At 46.1% G+C, this 21,156-nt stretch overlaps 1 long non-coding RNA gene and 1 other non-coding gene across 6 annotated transcripts in view; both read left to right on the top strand.

Annotated features, from left to right (window-relative positions):
* The first annotated feature begins 232 nt into the window (after nt 1-232).
* LOC137306384 (uncharacterized) overlaps nt 233-21,156 on the top strand; it is a 29,871-nt gene continuing 8,947 nt past the window's right edge. For 3 of the 5 annotated variants that reach the window (XR_010958868.1, XR_010958865.1, XR_010958869.1), the window contains exons 1-3: nt 18,520-18,543; nt 19,361-19,391; nt 20,495-20,527. This is a non-coding gene — a long non-coding RNA (uncharacterized lncRNA). Of the gene's footprint in view, nt 350-18,519; nt 18,544-18,571; nt 18,670-19,360; nt 19,392-20,494; nt 20,528-21,156 lie in introns of those variants that run through there. The other 2 variants (XR_010958867.1, XR_010958866.1) reach the window with 2 other exon arrangements.
* Nucleotides 20,122-20,194, top strand: LOC137306529 (small nucleolar RNA SNORD26). The gene has a single exon (XR_010958896.1). It is a non-coding gene; the product is annotated as a small nucleolar RNA SNORD26 (small nucleolar RNA).

Genomic DNA, 21,156 nt, shown 5'->3' with positions numbered 1-21,156 from the left:
CCCCCTTTTTTTTTAATTTTTGCTCCTCACCCATTCCCCCCCTCCTCCTCCCCTGTTATTATTTCATTTGGGGGGTCGATCGGTGTTTACATTCCCGGCCGCCGGTAACTCCCTCAACACACTTTGGGGCGGCGGGGGCGGGCTGATTGACTACAACTCCCAGGCTGCACCGCGGGCCTCGCAGGGGATTCTGGGTTAGCCAACCCCCCCTCCTCCTCTGGAGAAGGGGCGCGGGGGAAGGAAGCAACCGACCGTTTTACCGGGAGTCAAGAAGGAGGGGGAAATCGTCCCACCCCACCTTTGGCCAAGCGGAGAGAAAAGGCGCCCCCCCGGACCAAAACAAAAACAAGTGAGCGGACTACAACTCCCACACCCCCTCCCGCCAAAATGGCGCCAGCTGCTTTTTTTTAACGGTTTCCCGCTCTCCCGCTTCCGGGAGGTTTTCGTTCGTACTTTTTAAACTTTGCCTTCAGAAAAATCGATTTAAATCACACGTTCGCTGTCAGCGAGCGTCGGGCTCGGCGAAACCGTCGAGCTTTTAGAGGGGGAGGGGGGAAAAAAGAGAAAACAAAATGGTCGTTTTAATTTTTACCTCAGAAAACTGGGGTTGACATGAAGGCGACCAATGGCCGACTTGGTAGAGGAGCTGATGGCCATATATGGGAAAGAGCTCGCATCTGGGATGGCGTGAGCCCAAAATGAACCTGTTACTTCCTTATTAGGCAATCACGATCAGCCTTTTACGTACACCCAACGGTCCTGGAAGTCAATAGCTGATCTTTCTCGGTGATAACATTATCATCTGATCTGGAGACTTGTGCCACCCAGTGCTTTTCCTATTCATTCCACCCCCCCCCCCTTTCACACTTTCATTATGCACCTGCTAGCAATCTCCACTTGGATTTATTTTATTGTTATATAAGCTGCTCATGGAAGAGAGGTTATGTTAAAATCGTATCAAACCTGGGTTAGACCACACAGCCTGGTTTCCATATTATATAAAGGACTACAGAGGCACTGATTTTAAAAAAAAAGATTCATAAGGATGATACACAAACTGAGAGGATATACTTATCAGGACAAGTTGGGACTAGAAAGCTAAGATGGGGGGGGGGGTGACCTGATAGAGATCTTTAAGGTACATGTAGAGAAGATGTTTCCACTTGCGGGGGTGTCCAAAACAAAGGGGTATAAATACAGAATAGTCACTAATAAATCCAATAGGAAATTCAGGAGCAACTTCTTTGCCCAGAGAGTGGTGAGAATGAGGAACTCACTCCCACATGGAGTGCTTGAAGCAAATGGCTAATTTAAGGGGAAGCTGGATAAACACCTGAGGGAGAAAAGAATAGAAGGATATGCTGATAGCGTGCGATGAAAAAGAGTGGGAGGGGGCTCGTGTGGAACATAAACACCCGCATGGACCAGTTGGGCTGAACGGCCAGTTTCTGTGCTGTAGGCTCTATGTAACTATGACTTGACAATTTCCTGGCATGCTCTACCTTTTATGGATGCAGGAAATGATCACCCTGGAGCCAACACCATGAGTAAATATTCTAAACTTAATTTAAAGTAAATCTGAGTAATCCCTTCCTTGATCCGAGTTAGGGAAGGGCAAAATCCAGGCGAGGGTTGTGACTGGTTTTAGAAATAGGATATGGTAGCCTAGTGGTTATCGTACTGGGTTAACAACCCAGAGAAGGCATGTTCACTAACTCACTACTGGCAAGTAATGGAATTGTATTAAATAAATCTAGTGATTTGTGGGCTGGCACCAGGAGGAAAAGAATGCTGGGATTGGCCTCTCTACTCCCTTCCTTTCAATCACGGTCAACGTGGCAGCCAATTTGTGCACAGCAAGGTCCCACAACCAGATCATCTGTTTTATCGTGTTGGTTGAGGGATAAATATTGTCCAGGACGCCAGGAGAATTCCCCTGCTCTTCTTTGAAATAGAATTACATGGAATTTACAGCACAGAAACAGGCCATTCAGCCCAACTGTTCTGTGCTGGTATTTATGCTCCACATGAGCCTCCTCCTACCCTACCTCATCTGCATATCCTTCTATTCCTTTCTCCATCATATGTTTATCCAGCTTCCCCGTAAAGGCATTTATGCTATTTGCCTCAACTACTCCTTGAGGTAGCGAGTTGCGCATTCCATTCACTCTCTGGGTAAAGAAGTTTCTCCTGAATTCCCTTTTGGATTTATTAGTGACTATCTTATATTTATGGCCCCCTAGTTCTGGTCTCCCCCGCAAGTGGAAATATCTTCTCTACGTCTACCCTATCAAACCCTTTCATAATTTTAAAGACCTCCATCAGGTCACCCCTCAGTCTTTTTTTTTCTAGAGATCAATCTTTCCTGATAGGTATAATCTCTCAGTTCTGGTATAATCTCTCAGTTCTGGTATCATCCTAGCAAATCTTTTTTGCACCTTCTGCAGTGTCTCCATATCAAGTGGTTATGATCTGGAATTCACTGCCTGAAAGGGTAGTGGAGGCGGATTCAATCGTGGCTTTCAAAAGGGAATTGGATAAGTACTTGAAGGAACAAAATTTGCGGGACTACGGGGAAAGTGCAGGGGAGTGGGACTAGCTGGATTGCTCTTGCAGAGAGCCGGCACGGGCTCGAAAGGACGAATGGCCTCCTTCTGTGCTGTAACCATTCTAAGATTCTATGATCCTTTTTGTAATATGGAGACCCGAACTGTACATAGTACTCGGTTCTACATAAGTTTAACATAACTTCCCTGCTTTTCAATTCTATTCCTCTGGACATGAACCCCAATGCTTTGTTTGCATTTTTTATGGTCTTGTTTACCTGTGTTGCTACTTCTAATGATTTGTGTATCTGTACCCCCAGATCCCTCTGCTCCTCTAGCCGAGTTAGACTCTTATTTTCCAAGGAGTATGTGGCCTCCTTATTCGTCCTACCAAAACCCACCACCTCACACTTATCTACATTAAACTTCATTTGCCATTTACACACCCATTCTGCAAGTTTATTAACGCCCTCTTGTATTTTGTCACATTCTTCCTCAGTATTAACTACACCCCCTAATTTGGTGTCATCTGCAAATTTTGAAATTGTACTTCCGATTCCCGAGTCCAAATCGTTGGTGTAAACGGTGAACAGCAGTGGTCCCAGCACCGATCCCATGGAACACCACTTCCCACCTTCCGCCAGTCTGAGTAACTACCTTTAACCCCTACTCTCTGTATTCTGTTTTGTAGCCAGCTTGCTATCCATTCTGCTACTTATCCCCTGACTCCACATACTCTGACCTTAATCATGAGTCTACTATGTGGTACCTTATCGAAGGCCCTTTTGAAAGTCCAAATATATTACATTCACTGCATTACCCTTGTCTACTCTTTCTGTTACTTCTTCAAAGAATTCAATAGGTTTGATCAAACATGACCTTCCCTTTTGAAATCCATGTTGATTATTCTTTATTATATTTTCGGTTTCTAGATGTTTTTCTATTACATCTTTGAGTAAAGATTCCATTATCTTTCCTACCACCGACGTTTAGCTAACTGGTCTATTGCTCCCTGTACTTGTTCTATCTCCCTTTTTAAATGGAGGAATAACATCAGCAGGGCATGATGTGGAGATGCCGGTGATGGACTGGGGTTGACAATTGTAAACAATTTTACAACACCAAGTTATAGTCCAACAATTTTATTTTTAATCCCACAAGCTTTCGGGGGCTTTCCCCTTCCTCAGGCGGTGTGGAAATGACATTTTCGAATCCTTCGCATTTTAAGATCACAAAACAATGCCTGGTGATTACTGCCCATTGCCAAGGCAATCACAGTGAGCAGACAGAAAGGTGTCACCTAAAAAGGCCACCGAATATACAAACCCCCAAAAAAAAGAGAGAGAGAGAGATAAGGAAGACAGTCAGTGACCCGTTATATTAAAAACAGATAACATTTGTTCGCTGGTGGGGTTACGTGTAGTGTGACATGAACCCAAGATCCCGGTTGAGGCCGTCCTCATGGGTGCGGAACTTGGCTATCAATTTCTGCTCGACGATTTTGCGTTGTCGTGTGTCTCGAAGGCCGCCTTGGAGTATGCTTACCCGAAGGTCGGTGGCTGAATGTCCATGACTGCTGAAGTTCTCCCCGACAGGGAGAGAACCCTCCTGTTTGGCGATTGTTGCGCGGTGTCCGTTCATCCGTTGTCGCAGCGTCTGCATGGTCTCGCCAATGTACCATGCTCTGGGGCATCCTTTCCTGCAACGTATGAGGTAGACAACGTTGGCCGAGTCACAGGAGTATGAACCGTGCACCTGGTGGGTGGTGTCCTCTCGTGTGATGGTGGTATCTGTGTCGATGATCTGGCATGTCTTGCAGAGGTTACCGTGGCAGGGTTGTGTGGCGTCATGGACGCTGTTCTCCTGAAGGCTGGGTAATTTGCTGCGAACGATGGTTTGTTTGAGGTTGGGTGGCTGTTTAAAGGCGAGTAGTGGAGGTGTGGGGATGGCCATAGCGAGGTGTTCGTCATCATTGATGACATGTTGAAGGCTGCGGAGAACATGGCGTAGTTTCTCCGCTCCGGGGAAGTACTGGACGAAGAAGGGTACTCTGTTGGTTGCGTCCCGTGTTAGCGATTTTTCGCTGTGGCCCGTCGGAACTGTCGATCGATGAGTCGAGCATCATATCCTGTTCTTACTAGGGCGTCTTTCAGCGTCTGTAGGTGTCCATCGCGTTCCTCCTCGTCTGAGCAGACCCTGTGTATTCGCAGGGCCTGTCCATAGGGGACAGTACTTCCCCGGAGCGGAGAAACTACGCCATGTTCTCCGCAGCCTTCAACATGTCATCAATGATGATGAACACCTCGCTATGGCCATCCCCACACCTCCACTACTCGCCTTTAAACAGCCACCCAACCTCAAACAGACCATCGTTCGCAGCAAATTACCCAGCCTTCAGGAGAACAGTGTCCACGACGCCACACAACCCTGCCACGGTAACCTCTGCAAGACATGCCAGATCATCGACACAGATACCACCATCACACGAGAGGACACCACCCACCAGGTGCACGGTTCATACTCTTGTGACTCGGCCAACGTTGTCTACCTCATACGTTGCAGGAAAGGATGCCCCAGAGCATGGTACATTGGCGAGACCATGTAGACGCTGCGACAACGGATGAACGGACACCGCGCAACAATCGCCAAACAGGAGGGTTCTCTCCCTGTCGGGGAACACTTCAGCAGTCATGGACATTCAGCCACTGACCTTCGGGTAAGCATACTCCAAGGCGGCCTTCGAGACACACGACAACGCAAAATCGTCGAGCAGAAATTGATAGCCAAGTTCTGCACCCATGAGGACGGCCTCAACCGGGATCTTGGGTTCATGTCACACTACACGTAACCCCACCAGCGAACAAATGTTATCTGTTTTTAATATAACGGGTCATTGACTGTCTTCCTTATCTCTCTCTCTCTTTTTTGGGGGTTTGTATATTCGGTGGCCTTTTTAGGTGACACCTTTCTGTCTGCTCACTGTGATTGCCTTGGCAATGGGCAGTAATCACCAGGCATTGTTTTGTGATCTTAAAATGCGAAGGATTCGAAAATGTCATTTCCACACCGCCTGAGGAAGGGGAAAGCCCCCGAAAGCTTGTGGGATTAAAAATAAAATTGTTGGACTATAACTTGGTGTTGTAAAATTGTTTACAATTATCAGCAGGGCAGACAGAGTTTCAGTTTAACGTCTCATCCGAAAGACGGCACCTCCGATATTGCAGCACTCCTTCAGTAATGGCACTGCGAGTGTCGGCCTGGATTTTGTGCTCAAGTCTCTGGTAGCAGCCTGTCTTCGGGGACGGCACCTTCAGGGCAGATGGGGGAGGGGGCGGTGGGGAAAACTGGGGAAGGGGGGAGGGAAATCATTGCTCAGTGTTTGGATAGTACAATCAAATGGGTTGGAGGAGAGGAAGGACAGCCAACAGGAAATGGTTAACAATGAGAAGAGTGCAGGGATGGAGCATAGCTAACTGTCAATGACAAAAGGAACATTTGCAATCTGCAGTCTGGCCCAGTTAGGATCACCGCTCTTTATATAGTTCAGTTTGAACACAATGCTGACAGCTTGTTATTTGATTGTGACACCACGCACAATAAACTCAACACTGCTCAGCACATACACTGCAGACTGGTTAATAGCACATTTGTTTGTTCAGCTAGACCCCCTGCTCTCAAACTCATTTCATTGTCCGCATATCAGACACTGTGGGTTCACCAAATGGCTGAGTGGTTCAAATGTATCGGCCAGCATGTCACTGAGCCGTTACGTGTCAGCCGTGTCTCAGTGGGTAGCACTCTCCCCTCTGAGTCGGAAGGTCATGGGTTCAGGGCCCACTCCAGAGACTTGAGTATGTAATCCAGGCCGACACTCCCAGTGCCAGTACTGAGGGAGCGCTGCACTGTTGGAGGTGCCGTCTTTCGGATGAGACGTTAAACCGAGGCCCCGTCTGCCCCTCTCAGGTGGATGTAAAAGATCCCACGGCCACTATTGGAAGAAGAGCAGGGGGAGTTCTCCCCGGTGTCCTGGGGCCAATATTTATCCCTCAACCAATATCACAAAAACTGAGTATCTGATTAATTATCTCATTGCTGTTTGTGGGATCTTGCTGTGTGCAAATTGGCTGCTGCGTTTCCTACATTGCAACTGTGCCTACACTTCAAAAGTACTTCATTGGCTGTGAAGCACTTTGGGACGTCCCGAGAACATGAAAGGCGCTGTATAAATGCAAGTCTATCATTTTCTTTTACAGACCACAATGCCTTGGGTTTGATTCCCGGTCTTTACTCATACAGCCAATCATTCCCAAGGTGCCAATCAGTATTTCCCAGGCAAAGAAGGTGAAAAAAATGAGCCAGGCTCCCTGCTCCTGATCGCTATCCTGTGACTTCTGCCAGAAAGCACCCGCGTGCGGATATTGGGTGAAGAGAGATTTGTGAAAAGAAAGGAAGAACTTGCATTTCATATAGCCCCTTTCACAATCTCAGGATGTCCCAATACACGTCACAGCCAAAGAAGTACAGTTGCTGTTGTAATGTAGCAGCCAATTTGCGCACAGCAGGATCCCACACTGTGATAAAGACCAGATCATCTGTTTTTTAGTGATGTTGGTTGATGGATAAATATCGGCCCAGGACACCTCCCAATTTCTTCTTATGTCCACCTGAGATGGCAAATAGGGGTTCGGTTTAATATCTCATCCAAAAGTCAGTGCAGCGCTCCCTCAGTCCTGGTACCGGGAGTGTCGGCCTGGATTATGGGCTTGAACCCACGACCTTCTGACCCCGAGGCACGATAGATACCCACTAAGGCACGGCTGACACACTGTGCTAGAGTGTTACTGAGTCTAATGGTTAGGTTAAACATTAAAGGGCCTGACGACCTTGTATCACGTTCTTTTCATTTGCTGATATGGTCCATGCTCCCGATATAAATGGACTAACTTTATTAAATAGGACTCATGGGAATTTTACACTAGCTTGTTCACCAAGATGGCAAAACAGCACTGAGTAAGTTCTGACGCACACTTGGTGGCTGATACAGGAGTGTACGGTGACAGACACTAGTACAGCTCACTGTGAATCAGGTATGGCAGCCCTGACTCACAATCCAACCTTTGCACTCTTAGTAGAGCCCCATAAAATTGCAGCCTTATAACTCAACTAACTAGAATCTAATCACAGAATGACGCAGCACAAAAGGAGGCCATTTCGGCCTGTCGTGCCTGTGCCGGCTCTTTGAAAGAGCTATCCAATTAGTCCCACTCGCCCCCTCCCGCCCTTTCCCCATAACCCTGCAAATGTTTTCCTTTTCAAGTATTTATCCAATTCCCTTTTGAAAGTTACTGTTGAATCTGCCTCCCCTGCCCTTTGAGGCAGCGCATTCCAGATCATAACAATTCGCTGCAGAAAAAAAATTCTCCTCATCTCCCCTCTGGTTCTTTTGCCAATTACCTTAAATCCGTGTCCCCTGGTTACCGACCCTCCTTCCACTGGAAACAGTTTATTATTTAGGAACATAGGAACAGGAGTAGGCCATTCAGCCCCTCGTGCCTGCTCCGCCATTTGATAAGATCATGGCTGATCTGTGATCTAACTCCATATACGTGCCTTTGGCCCATATCCCTTAATACCTTTGGTTGCCAAAAAGCTATCTATCTCACATTTAAATTTAGCAATTGAGCTAGTATCAATTGCCGTTTGCGGAAGAGAGTTCCAAACTTCTACCACCCTTTGTGTGTAGAAATGTTTTCTAATCTCGCTCCTGAAAGGTCTGGCTCTAATTTTTAGACTGTGCCCCCGACTCCTAAAATCCCCAACCAGCAGAAATAGTTTTTCTCTATCCACCCTATCTGTTCCCCTTAATATCTTATAAACTTCGATCAGATCACCCCTTAACCTTCTAAACTCCAGAGAATACAACCCCAATTTGTGTAATCTCTCCTCGTAACTTAACCCTTGAAGTCTGGGTATCATTCTAGTAAACCTACGCTGCACTCCCTCCAAGGCCAATATGTCCTTCCGAAGGTGCGGTGCCCAGAACTGCTCACAGTACTCCAGGTGCGGTCTAACCAGGGTTTTGTATAGCTGCAGCATAACTTCTGCCCCCTTGTACTCGAGTCCTCTAGATATAAAGGCCAGCATTCCATTTGCCTTCTTGATTATTTTCTGCACCTGTTTATGACACTTCAATAATCTATGTCCCTGAACCCCTAAGTCCCTTTGGATGTCATTTAGAAAGTACCCTGTTCTATCCTTTTTTGATCCAAAGTGGATGACCTCACATTTGTCTACATTGAATTCCATTTGCCACAGTTTTGCCCATTCACCTAATCTATCAATATCGCTTTGTAATTTTATGTTTTCGCCTACACTGCTTACAATGCCACCAATCTTTGTGTCATCGGCAAACTTAGATATGAGACTTTCTATGCCTTCATCTCAGTCGTTAATAAATATTGTGAATAATTGAGGCCCCAAGACAGATCCCTGCGGGACTCCACTAGTCACATCCTGCCAATGTGAGTACCTACCCATTATCCCTACTCTCTGTCGCCTTTCGCTCAGCCAACTTCCTAACCAAGTCCGTACTTTTCCCTCGATTCCATGGGCTTCTATCTTAGCTAACAGTCTCTTATGTGGGACCTTATCAAATGCCTTCTGGAAGTCCATATAAATAACATCCATTGACATTCCCCTGTCCACTACTTTAGTCACCTCTTCAAAAAATTCAATCAGGTTTGTCAGGCACAACCTACCTTTCACAAATCCATGCTGGCTCTCTCTGATTAACTGAAAATTCTCGAGGTGTTCAGTCACCCTATCCTTAATTATAGACTGCAGCATTTTACTCTACCAAAACCCTTCATGATTTTGGACACCGCTATTAAATCTCCCCTTAACCATCTCTGCTCTAAGGAGAACAATCCCAGCTTCTCCAGTCTCTCCACATAACTGAAATCCCTCATCCCTTGGACCATTCGAGTAAATCTCCTCTGCACCCTCTCCAAGACCCTGACATCCTTCCTAAAATGTGGTGCCCAGAATTGGACACAATACTCCAGCTGAGGCCTAACCAGTGATTTATAAAGAATGGGCTTGCAGAACTGTTTGGTGCCTCTTCCTGGTTCAAACTGCTGCCTTTGCTGAGACAATGAGAAAAAGGAAATGATCAAGAGCAATTTTCTAACTTTAGCTGTGGTCTTGATGACAGACAAGGCCATCTCCGATCACTTCCTCATATCTAGGGTTGCCAACTCTGGTTGGACATATTCCTGGAGGTCTCATCACATGACCCCATGCCTCCAACTGCCCCACCCCCACACTCCTGCCATTGGTCGTCCAATACGCCCATCCTCGCGCTGCCCCGCCTTCCCACGGCTAATTGGAAAGCCAAAAAACTCTTCATTACCCGATTGGATGGTTCTTGACAGTCAGTCACACAGCCTTATTTTCCCCTTTCTCCAATATTTTTATAACTAATAAGCAGAAGTGTTCAAATGGTGATGAATCTTCAATTTCTGGAGATTCCAGGCCAAACCTGGAGGGTTGGCAACCCTACTTGTATCTCTAAAACACCCACATCGTGGAGCTGCCAACTGCCTAGCCTTTAGCTCTCCATTGGTTAGGATATTTCTGGGCTACTGTTCTGCTCAGTTGCTCCCCCTCACCTCCACTTTTGTCACTGGCAAAACATTTATTCTCTTCAACCCTGGTCATTTCCCCTACTACAGCTCCCCATCTTCTACCCCTCAAATCTAAGGGGGATAGGCTAGTGTTTTTTTTTTATTCGTTCATGGGATGTGGGCGTCGCTGGCAAGGCCAGCATTTATTGCCCATCCCTAATTGCCCTTGAGAAGGTGGTGGTGAGCCGCCTTCTTGAACCGCTGCAGTCCGTGTGGTGAAGGTTCTCCCACAGTGCTGATAGGAAGGGAGTTCCAGGATTTTGACCCAGCGACAATGAAGGAACGGCGATATATTTCCAAGTCGGGATGGTGTGTGACTTGGAGGGGCACGTGCAGGTGGTGTTGTTCCCATGCGCCTGCTGGGTTTGGGAGGTGCTGTCGAAGAAGCCTTGGCGAGTTGCTGCAATGCATCCTGTGGATGGTACACACTGCAGCCACGGTGTGCCGGTGGTGAAGGGAGTGAATGTTTAGGGTGGTGGATGGGGTGCCAATCAAGCGGGCTGCTTTGTCCTGGATGGTGTCGAGCTTCTGGAGTGTTGTTGGAGCTGCGCTCATCCAGGCAAGTGGAGAGTTTTCCATCACACTCCTGACTTGTGCCTTGTAGATGGTGGAAAGGCTTTGGCGAGTCAGGAGGTGAGTCACTCCCCGCAGAATACCCAGCCTCTGACCTGCTCTTGTAGCCATAGTATTTATATGGCTGGTCCAGTTCAGTTTCTGGACAATGGTGACCCCCAGGATGTTGATGGTGGGGGATTCGGCGATGGTAATGCCGTTGAATGTCAAGGGGAGGTGGTTAGACTCTCTCTTGTTGGAGATGGTCATTGCCTGGCACTTGTCTGGCGTGAATGTGTGTGTATACAGCGCACAATTGGTTGAGCCAACCATTACCAGATCTGGCTGGACCACGTCCAACACAATCGGGACCAGCTCTCCTCTGCCAGATCCGCTCACCACTCCAACACCATCCTGCAGAGCAAAGATAACCCCTGGCCTCTGTTCTCCATTATCAACCATCTTCTTAAACTCCTCTCCCCTACCCCTCTCACCCCCATTTCCGACAACAAGTGCGAGGAGCTGATGGACCTCCTTGTCGCTAAGATTAAGACCATCCGTTCAACTGCTTCCTTCCGCTTTCCCACAAAGTCAGACCTCCCCCCAGGTTCTCCCCTGCCCTGGCGCTGAATCTACGTCTTTCTCTAGTTTCTCTCCTATCTTCCCTCATTGCCCCCTCCAAACTCATCCATGAGACCCACCTACTGTTCCCTTGACCTTCCTGGCCCCAAACAAAGTACTTTTGAACTGCAGTCACGGTTGTAAGGCAGGAAACGCAGCAGCCAATCTGTACACAGCAAGATCCAACAAACAGCAATGCGATAATGACCAGATCATCTGTTTCTCGGCGTTGATTGAGGGATAAATATTGGCCCCAGGACACTGTGGATAACTCTCCTGCTCTTCTTCCAATAGTGGCCGTGGGATCTTTTACATTCACCTGAGAAGGCAGACGGGGCCTTGGTTTAACATCTCATCCGAAAGACACTGAATTAGCTGCCTCATTTCCTACATTAGAACAGTGACTACGATTTTTTAAAATAAGTACATCATTAGCTGGAAAGCGCTTTAGGATGTCCTGAGGTCGTAAAAGAAGCTTTCTTTCCAATATAAATGACTCTTCTGACACTTGGAGTATTGTGCACAGTTCTGGTCTCCATATTATAAAAAGCATATAGAGGCACTGGAGAAGGTGCAAAAATGATTTACAAGGATGATACCAGAACTGAGAGGTGATACCTATCAAGAAAGATTGAACAGGCTGGGGCTCTTTTCTCTAGAAAAGAGAAGGCTGAGGGGTGACCTGATAGAGGACTTTAAAATTTTGAGAATTATAAGAACATAAGAAAAAGGAGCAGGAGTAGGCCATACGGCCCCTCAAGCCTGCTCCGGTTCGATAGGATAGACAGAGAAGATGTTTTCACTTGCGGGAGACCAAAACTACGGGCCATAAATATAAGATAGTCACTAATACATCCAATAGGGAATTCAGGAGAAACTTATTTACCCAGAGAGTGGTGAGAATGTGGAACTCACTCCCACAAGGAGTAGTTGAGGTGAATAGCATGGATGCATTAAAGGGGAAGCTGGATAAACACATGAGGGAGAAAGGAATAGAAGGATATGCTGATAGGGTGAGATGAAGTAGGGAGGGAGACGGCTCGTGTGGAGCATAAACACCGGCATAGACCAGATGGGCCGAATGGCCTGTTTCTGTGCTGCACATGCATAGTAATCATCTGTCGTGCAACATCGCCACCTACTGTACACCAGCCATCTCGTCCCATTTGTTTCCTATGATTCTTGTGTTCTCTCCTCATCCCCCATCTTAATTTAATGTGATACTCGTGCTCTCAAGAAAATGGAAGGCATCAGTCCAAAGTCAGTTAGTATAACTCAGGAGTCATGCCAGAGATCTCATTTTGCAAACACACTGAAGCCAGGCTGGATCACACTAAAAGAAAGCGAAGAAAGAACTCCCCATTTCTACAGCGCCTTTCACAATCTCAGGACATCCCAAAGCGCTTTACAGCCAATGAAGTACTTTTGAAGTGTAGTCACTGTTGTAATGTAGGAAACACGGCAGCCAATTTGCACACAGCAAGATCCCACAATGATAATGACTATATAATCTGTTTTTAGATGTTGGTTGAGAGATAAATATTGGCCCAGGACAACAACAACTTGCATTTGTATGGACACCGGGGAGAACGCCCTGCTCTGCTTCGAAATTAGTGCCATGGGATCTATTACATCCCACATGAGAGGGCATACGGGGCCTCGGTTTAACGTCTCACCCGAAAGACGACACTTTCGTCAGTACTGACACTGGGAGCTTTGGCCTCGATTAGGGGCTCAAGTCTCTGGAGTAGGACATGTGTTTTGTTGATATCTGCCGCACCCTTACTCCCTACATTCTGCTCAATTACATATTGGAGTAAGTTGTGGACTTGTGCAAAGGTGGTCCGATATGGTTTTCATGCTTGTGACAAACCTAGCTTTGGGTTTCTGAAGAAACTGCTTTCATCTCTTGCCAGTGAAATTTTTAGGAAATATTTTTACTTTTGGTTTAGCTGTTTGTGTCAGTTTCCACTTCTGATGGTGTACTTATCTCTGGAATTCGAACCACAAAAGGATGGAGATGCATGAATCACGCATTAGTCACGGAATTGCATTCATCACCTTGGAATTCACTATTCTGTGGGCACGTGCACAAATTAGTAATGTTTTATGATACAGTTTGATAGAGGCTTCCATTGTTAAATCATTTTTATAAACCACAAATTTAAATATAGTGTGGTGTGCGTTGAGACTTGTGCTCGTGACAAAACTTTGGTTGTCCTATGAAGAGAGGTTGAGCAGAATGCGCATATACTCTCTGGAGTTTAGAAGAATGAGAGATGATCTCATTGATACATATAAGATTATGAGGGGTCTTGACAGGGTAGATGCTGAGAGATTGTTTCCCCTGGCTAGGGAGTATAGTCGCAGGATAAGGGGTCGGCCATTCAAGACTGAGATGAGGAGGAATTTCTTCATGCAGAGGGTTGTGAATCTTTGCAATTCTCTTCCACAGAGGGCTGTGGATGCTGAGTCATTGAATATATTCAAGGCTGAGATGGAGAGATTTTTGGACTCTAGGGGAATCAAGGGATATGGGGATCAGGCGGGAAAGTGGAGTTGAGGTCGAAGATCAGCCATGATCTGATTGAATGGCGGAGCAGGCCCGAGGGGCCATATGGCCTACTCCTGCTCCTATTTCTTATGTTCATCCCAGGAATCAATCTAGTGAACCTTCATTGCACTGCCTCTAAGACAAGTATATCCATCCTTAGGTAAGGAGATTAAAACTATACACAGTACTCACTAAAGCCCTGTACAATTGCAGCAAGACTTTCTTATTCTTGTACTCCAACCCCCTTGCAATAAAGGCCAACATACCATTTGCCTTCCTAACTGCTTGCTGTACCTGCATATTAACTTTCTGTGTTTCATGTACAAGGACACCCAAATCCTTCTGAACACCAACATTTAATAGTTTCTCACCATTTAAAAAAATTCTGCTTTTCTATTTTTCCTACCAAAGTGAATAACCTCACATTTCCCCACATTATACTCCATCTGCCACCTTCTTGCCCACTCACTTAACCTGTCTATATCCCTTTGCAGACTCTTTGTGTCCTCCTCACAGCTTACATTCCCAAATAGCTTGGTATTGTCAGCAAACTTGGATACAATATACTCGGTCCCTTCATCTAAGTCATTGATATCGATTGTAAATAGCTGAGGCCCAAGCTCCGATCCTTGCGGCACCCCACTAGTTAAAGCCTGCCAACCATTGAAAATGACCCATTTCTACTCTCTGAGGAAAGAAATATAATGGGCATTCGTTTTTGCTTCACAATGTGAAATTAATTAACAAGTCGTGTGCCCAAGTTCTTGTTGGGTAAGGGTAGCAAGGGATATGGAGCTACGGCAGGTAAATGGAGTTGAGGTACAGATCAGCTATGATCTAATTGAATGGTGGAGCAGGCTTGAGGGGCTTAATGGTCTCCTCCTGTTCTTACGTGACCAAACCCTCCTATATCTCATCTATACAGTGCCCCTCGACGACATCATCCGAAAACACGTCAGGTTCCACGTGTATGCTGACGACACCCAGCTCTGTCTCACTACTCCCCAGACTCCCCAAAGCCTTTCCACCAGCTACAAGGCACAAGTCAGGAGTGTGATGGAATACTCTCCACTTGCCTGGATGAGTGCAGCTCCAACAACACTCAAGAAGCTCAACACCATCCAGGACAAAGCAGCCCGCTTGATTGGCACCCCATCCACCACCCTAAACATTCACTCCCTTCACCACCGGCGCACTGTGGCTGCAGTGTGTACCATCCACAGGATGCACTGCAGCAACTCGCCAAGGCTTCTTCAACAGCACCTCCCAAACCCACGACCTCTACCACCTAGAAGGACAAGGGCAGCAGGCACATGGGAACAACACCACCTGCACGTTCCCCTCCAAGTCACACACCATCCCGACTTGGAAATATATCGCCGTTCCTTCATCGTCGCTGGGTCAAAATCCTGGAACTCCCTTCCTAACAGCACTGTGGGAGAACCTTCACCACACGGACTGCAGCGGTTCAAGAAGGCGGCTCGCCACCACCTTCTCAAGGGCAATTAGGGATGGGCAATAAATACTGGCCTCGCCAGCGACGCCCACATCCCATGAACGAATTTAAAAAATCACCTCCCTCAACCCCACCACTTCCTGTGATTTGTCATGCTGCTTGTCTGACATCCATTATTGGATGAGCAGAAATTTCCTCAAACTAAATATTGGGAAGACCAAAGCCGTTATCTTCGATCCCCATCATGAACTCCATTCCCTAGACACTGACTCCATCCCTCTCCCTGGCCACTGTCTGAGGCTGAATCAGACCGTTCGCACCCTTGGCCTCCTATTTGACCCTGAGCTGAGCTTTCGACCCCAAATCCTCTCCAGCACCAAGACCATCTACTTCCACCTCTGTAACATCGCCCGTCTTCTCTCCTGCCTCAGCTCATCTGTTGCTGAAACCCTCATCCATGCCTTTGTTACCTCTAGATTCGGCTATTCCAATGCTCTTCTGGCCGGCCTCCCACCTTGCACGCTCCCTAAACTAGAGCTCATCCAAAACTCTGCTGCCCGTATCCTAACTTGCGCCAAGTCCCATTCACCCATCACCTCCTGTGCTCGCTGACCTACACTGGCTCCCGGTCCGGGAACGTCTCGATTTTAAAATTCTCATCCTTGCTTTCCATGTGCTCATCCTTCCCTACCTCTGTAACTTCATCCAGCCCTACAACCCTCCGAGATCTCTGCGTTCCTCCAATTCTGGACTCTTGCTCATCCCCGATTTCCTTCACTCCACCATTGGCGGCCATGCCTTCAGCTGCCTAGACCTTAAGCTCTGGAATTCCCTCCCTAAACCTCTCCGCCTCTCCTCCTTTAAGACGCTCCCTAAAACCTACCTTTTTGACCAAGCTTTTGGTCACCTGTCCTATGATCTTGTTTTGTGGCTCGGTGTCAAATTTTGTTTGATAACGCTCCTGTGAAGCACCTTGGGACGTTTTACTATGTTAAAGGTGCTATATAAATGCAGGTTGCTGTTGAATAGATCCAACTGGAGTTGACAACTCTACTCTTTTTTTCTTTTCGTGTTTTAGGCCCCCCTTTTATAAGAAGGTGGGGTTAGGGTGTGTTGATATGCAGAAGGGTAGTAGGTCTGTGGAATTTGCTGCCCCAGGAAGCTACATCATTAAATAAATTTAAAACGGAAATAGACAGTTTCCTCAAAGTAAAGGGAATTAGGGGTTACGGGGAGCGGGCAGGAAATTGGACATGAATTTAGATTTGAGGTTAGGATCAGATCAGCCACGATCTTATTGAATGGCGGAGCAGGCTCGAGGGGCCGATTGGCCTACTCCTATTTCTTATGTTCTTAAAACCAAAAAAAACCCCAATACAAGTGTCAAATTAAAATTTTATTGTATCGGTCCAGGATGCACTCCAGTCCCTGCGGTGCCCACCGGTCACAGAAAGCCTCAAGCCTACCGACAGACACCGCGTGCTCCCTCTCCAGGGCCACCCGGGCGCGGAGAATTCCGCGACCTCTACTCTGATATCGGTTCTCCCGACACTGCTTCCCAAGGGTTGCCCCAACAATTCCCTCTGGACCCTCTTTTTTTTTCAGGGGTATAAATCTCAGTATTTTGGCATTTTCAATGTCAATTTTCAAGGGTCAAAATTACATTTCTGCAACTGGCAGCTTTGTGCCTCCTATATTTCTCTGCTTTCTATAGCTTGTAAACAATTTTACAACACCAAGTTATAGTCCAGCAATTTTATTTTAAATTCACAAGCTTTCGGAGATTTCCTCCTTCCTCAGGCAAATGTTTCAAGAGCTCCTTGAAGCCTACGCATTTATACATATAGAACAATACATGGTGTTTACAGACTGCCCCTGCAACTGCCCGTTGCCAAGGCAATCACCGTGTTCAGACAGAGAGGTGTCACCTGCAGAACCCCCGAATACACATTCAACAAAAAAACAAACAGGGAAAAAAAACAGAGAAAAAAAACAGAGTGAGGCAGAAACATCCGGAAGGCAGAGAGAGCCAGCAAATGACCCATTATATTAAAAACAGATAACATTTGTTCGCTGGTGGGGTAACGTGTAGCGTGACATGAACCCAAGATCCCGGTTGAGGCCGTCCTCATGGGTGCGGAACTTGGCTATCAATTTCTGCTCGACGATTTTGCGTTGTCGTGTGTCTCGAAGGCCGCCTTGGAGTACGCTTACCCGAAGGTCGGTGGATGAATGTCCATGACTGCTGAAGTGTTCCCCGACTGGGAGGGAACCCTCCTGTTTGGCGATTGTTGCGCGGTGTCCGTTCATCCGTTGTCGCAGCGTCTGCATGGTCTCGCCAATGTACCATGCCCCATCGACACAGATACCACCATCACACGAGAGGACACCACCCACCAGGTGCACGGTTCATACTCCTGTGACTCGGCCAACGTTGTCTACCTCATACGTTGCAGGAAAGGATGCCCCAGAGCATGGTACATTGGCGAGACCATGCAGACGCTGCGACAACGGATGAACGGACACCGCGTTCTATATGTATAAATGCGTAGGCTTCAAGGAGCTCTTGAAACATTTGCCTGAGGAAGGAGGAAATCTCCGAAAGCTTGTGAATTTAAAATAAAATTGCTGGACTATAACTTGGTGTTGTAAAATTGTTTACAATTGTCAACCCCAGTCCATCACCGACATCTCCACATCATGACTTCTATAGCTTGGGGAGGGGGTACTTATCAGGAAAAGGAACCAAACATTCATATTAACTGCATCATTTGATCTTTTCTTCAATGTTTTGAAGTTAATGTAGTAACTAGAGAATCAACTAGGTTTATACTGGAGGCGGGAAATAGCAATCCAATCTCCCGCCAAAAACAGCTGACCCGGAAGAAGTGCTTTCACAAGCAACCGTTTAACAAAAACGTACTGGTACTATTTTAAGATGGAAAATACATTTCATTATAATCACCGACGTCTCAGTCACACGTGGAGATGTTATACATCCGATTTTTAGAAGATAATTTGTTTTATGGCTGAGGGGGAAGGGGCCATTACCCCGCATGCTCCGGGCCGGCTATAAAAGGCGCGGCCCGCTGGTGGTCGGCCATTTTGTTGCAGCGTCCAATTCTGGAGGTGAGTGAAGGAGAAGGCGAAGGCGAAGGGGGATGGCGGGCAATCCGCTGCCATCCTGCCCCCCCACCGATATTTCCCCGCAAATTAATAACTCGGCAGCACAAGCTGCCGGCGAGCTTTCGTCCGGTGGGTTTATTTTCTTCGATTGATGAAAGGGGGCTCCGTCTCTATCGATGATGAACACTTTTCACAGACCTGTAATGAAACATTCACCGTGATTATATTTAACTATGTTCTGAGATGAGCTGGAGCTGCTAACTAAAGCTTTATCGAAGTTCGCAAAAACTTATGTGGGAAAGTTTTGAGTCTAAATTTTCTTTCTAAAAGTCACTGATCCTCATAAAATGGGCGCTTTTCTCGTATTTGCCTCCTGTTATAGAGTCTCATTAAATTCTGAGCACTTTCATCTGCTTTAAAAAGCAGTTTCATTTGCTCCAGAATGTTACTAGTTTTTAAAAACTTGATTGATCTGAAGATTCTTTTCCCTTAAAACAAAGTAACAGTTTGCATGCAATTTATAAAGTTTTGTAGGTTTAAATGCTCCAATGTTTTGTTTGTTAATTTTGCAAATTATTATTTTGGGGTGTAGTTTGACGTTAACTCTCCATTTTGCCATTTACTTAACAGTAAGGAATCATATTTAAGCTGCCTGAACCTTTTCTGAAAGCAGTGCCTCAATTTCTTACCTTACCTCCAGTCCCCTAGTATAATCTCTATGCGGATTTAAAGTTTAATGAGTTTTTGTGTGTGGTTTTGTAAATAGGATTTAAAAGCTGATATACCCATGAGACTTTATAATTCAGTTCTTGTCTTTCAGATGCAGCCGTGATGGTGTCCTGTCGGAACAGGTAACTTTTTTTGCTGTTAATACTATGTAAATAGGTGCGTTCAAGGCAAAACTAGATAAGCACATGTGTGAGCCAGGAATAAAAGGATATGCTGATATGGTTAGATGAAGCGTGGTGGGAGTAAGTTTGTGTGGAGCTGAATCGCCTGTTTGTGCTGCACTTTCTATGTAATTAGTTGAGGATAATGTGTTTTTATTCTAGCGGAGAATCTCAAGTTGGCAGCTGACTTTATAATCCTTGAGTGCACCCACAGTGTAAACTTTTGAGCAGTGTTCTCACATGGTTTATTCATGTATTTGTGGGTGTATTTGGTGTAACACTGCCACTACACACTTTTTTTGTAAGAGTGCCCTGAGGTACTTTATGTGGAAAGGGAGCCAGGCATGGTACGGGTGACTCAAAACCCAGTAGAAGAGATGGAGGCTTAGGGTGGTTTAAACTCTGCCACCAGTGTGGAGAGGGGGTGAGGTTGGAGTGATTTGAAGACATGGATTTTAGATAGAGGTGGGAAATGAGCCAGTGCAGGTTAATATGGAGAGGGGTAATGTGTAAAAGGAGTCTTGTGGGATAGGATGTATTCACAAGTCAGGGTGGTGTTGAATAGCCTGTGGTTTAATGTGACATCTCTCGTCCCACCGTTAACCCTTTACTGGAAGCCTAGTGAGCATTAAGGATTCTGTATTATTCCTGGTAATAGTAATTCCTGTGGTGCATTCACATGTCCACAGTGCTACAAAGATGATTTCTATGAACTCTCTCTTTCTGCATATACCATGTAGAAGCTTTTCCTGTTACTGAGTAGCACTAAACTGCCCTTTTTAATGAGATTAACAAACTATGCCGGACATCCAGTAATGAACAAAGTTTCGAGAAAAGTACAAGCACCAATGAGAAGCCTCTGCCAGAGTTGTTCACCTGCCCTGGCAGATCTGAACACCTTGTTTCTGCTCTCACTAAATCAGTCTGGAGAAAAAGAAAATCCATTTCAATTTTCGCTACCCCCCAAATATCTCCTTGCTGTTTGCAAGATTCCCAACTGGAAGCCTGAAGCTGTCAAAGTAGATTGTGTGGTGAAATGATTCAATTGTCTTCATTTCCTATAGGTGCTGTTGGTTCACTATAGGACTCTTGTGGAGGTGAGTCATCTGTAAAATAGTATAAACCCTGTAAATTGGGGCTCTGCTAAGAATATCTTTCATCACCTGCCGGTGTCACCACTTGCTCAATGTTTGCCATGGTATTTGGCAAAATTTTAAAATCTAGCAAACTTTTCACAGGGCAGTATAAACTCCTTGTGCGCTGTTGTAGAGGTTCAGGGTGAGCAGAAGAGGGTGTGTTTTCAGCCTCTGATACTATAAAAGATCTGTGGAATGAGGGATGTGCCTGTACTGATATATGGTACAAACAATAATCCAAAAGGCTAATGGAATGTTAACCTGTATAACTAGAGGGCTAGAATATAATGGAGGAAGTTTTGCTACAGTGATAAAAAGCCTTGGTTACTCCACACCTGGAGTACTGTATACAGTTCTGGGCACTGCACCTTAGAAAGGATTTATTGGCCTGGGAAGGAATGCAGTGCAGATTCACCAGAATATTACCAGGGCTCCATTTGAGATTACGTAAACTTAGCTTGTATTCCCTGGAGTATAGAAGCTGAAGGTGATTTGATTGAAGTTTTTAGTATTTTGAAAGGAATTGATAGGATAAATAGAAACTACTTCTGCTGGTGGGGAGTCTAGGACAAGGGACATAACCTTAAAAT

The sequence above is a fragment of the Heptranchias perlo genome, chromosome 43 (assembly GCF_035084215.1).
Source record: "Heptranchias perlo isolate sHepPer1 chromosome 43, sHepPer1.hap1, whole genome shotgun sequence".
NCBI classification, from domain to species: Eukaryota; Metazoa; Chordata; class Chondrichthyes; order Hexanchiformes; family Hexanchidae; genus Heptranchias; species Heptranchias perlo.
The sequence above is the reverse complement of the archived record's forward strand: the minus strand, read 5'-3'. Positions and strand labels throughout refer to the sequence as shown.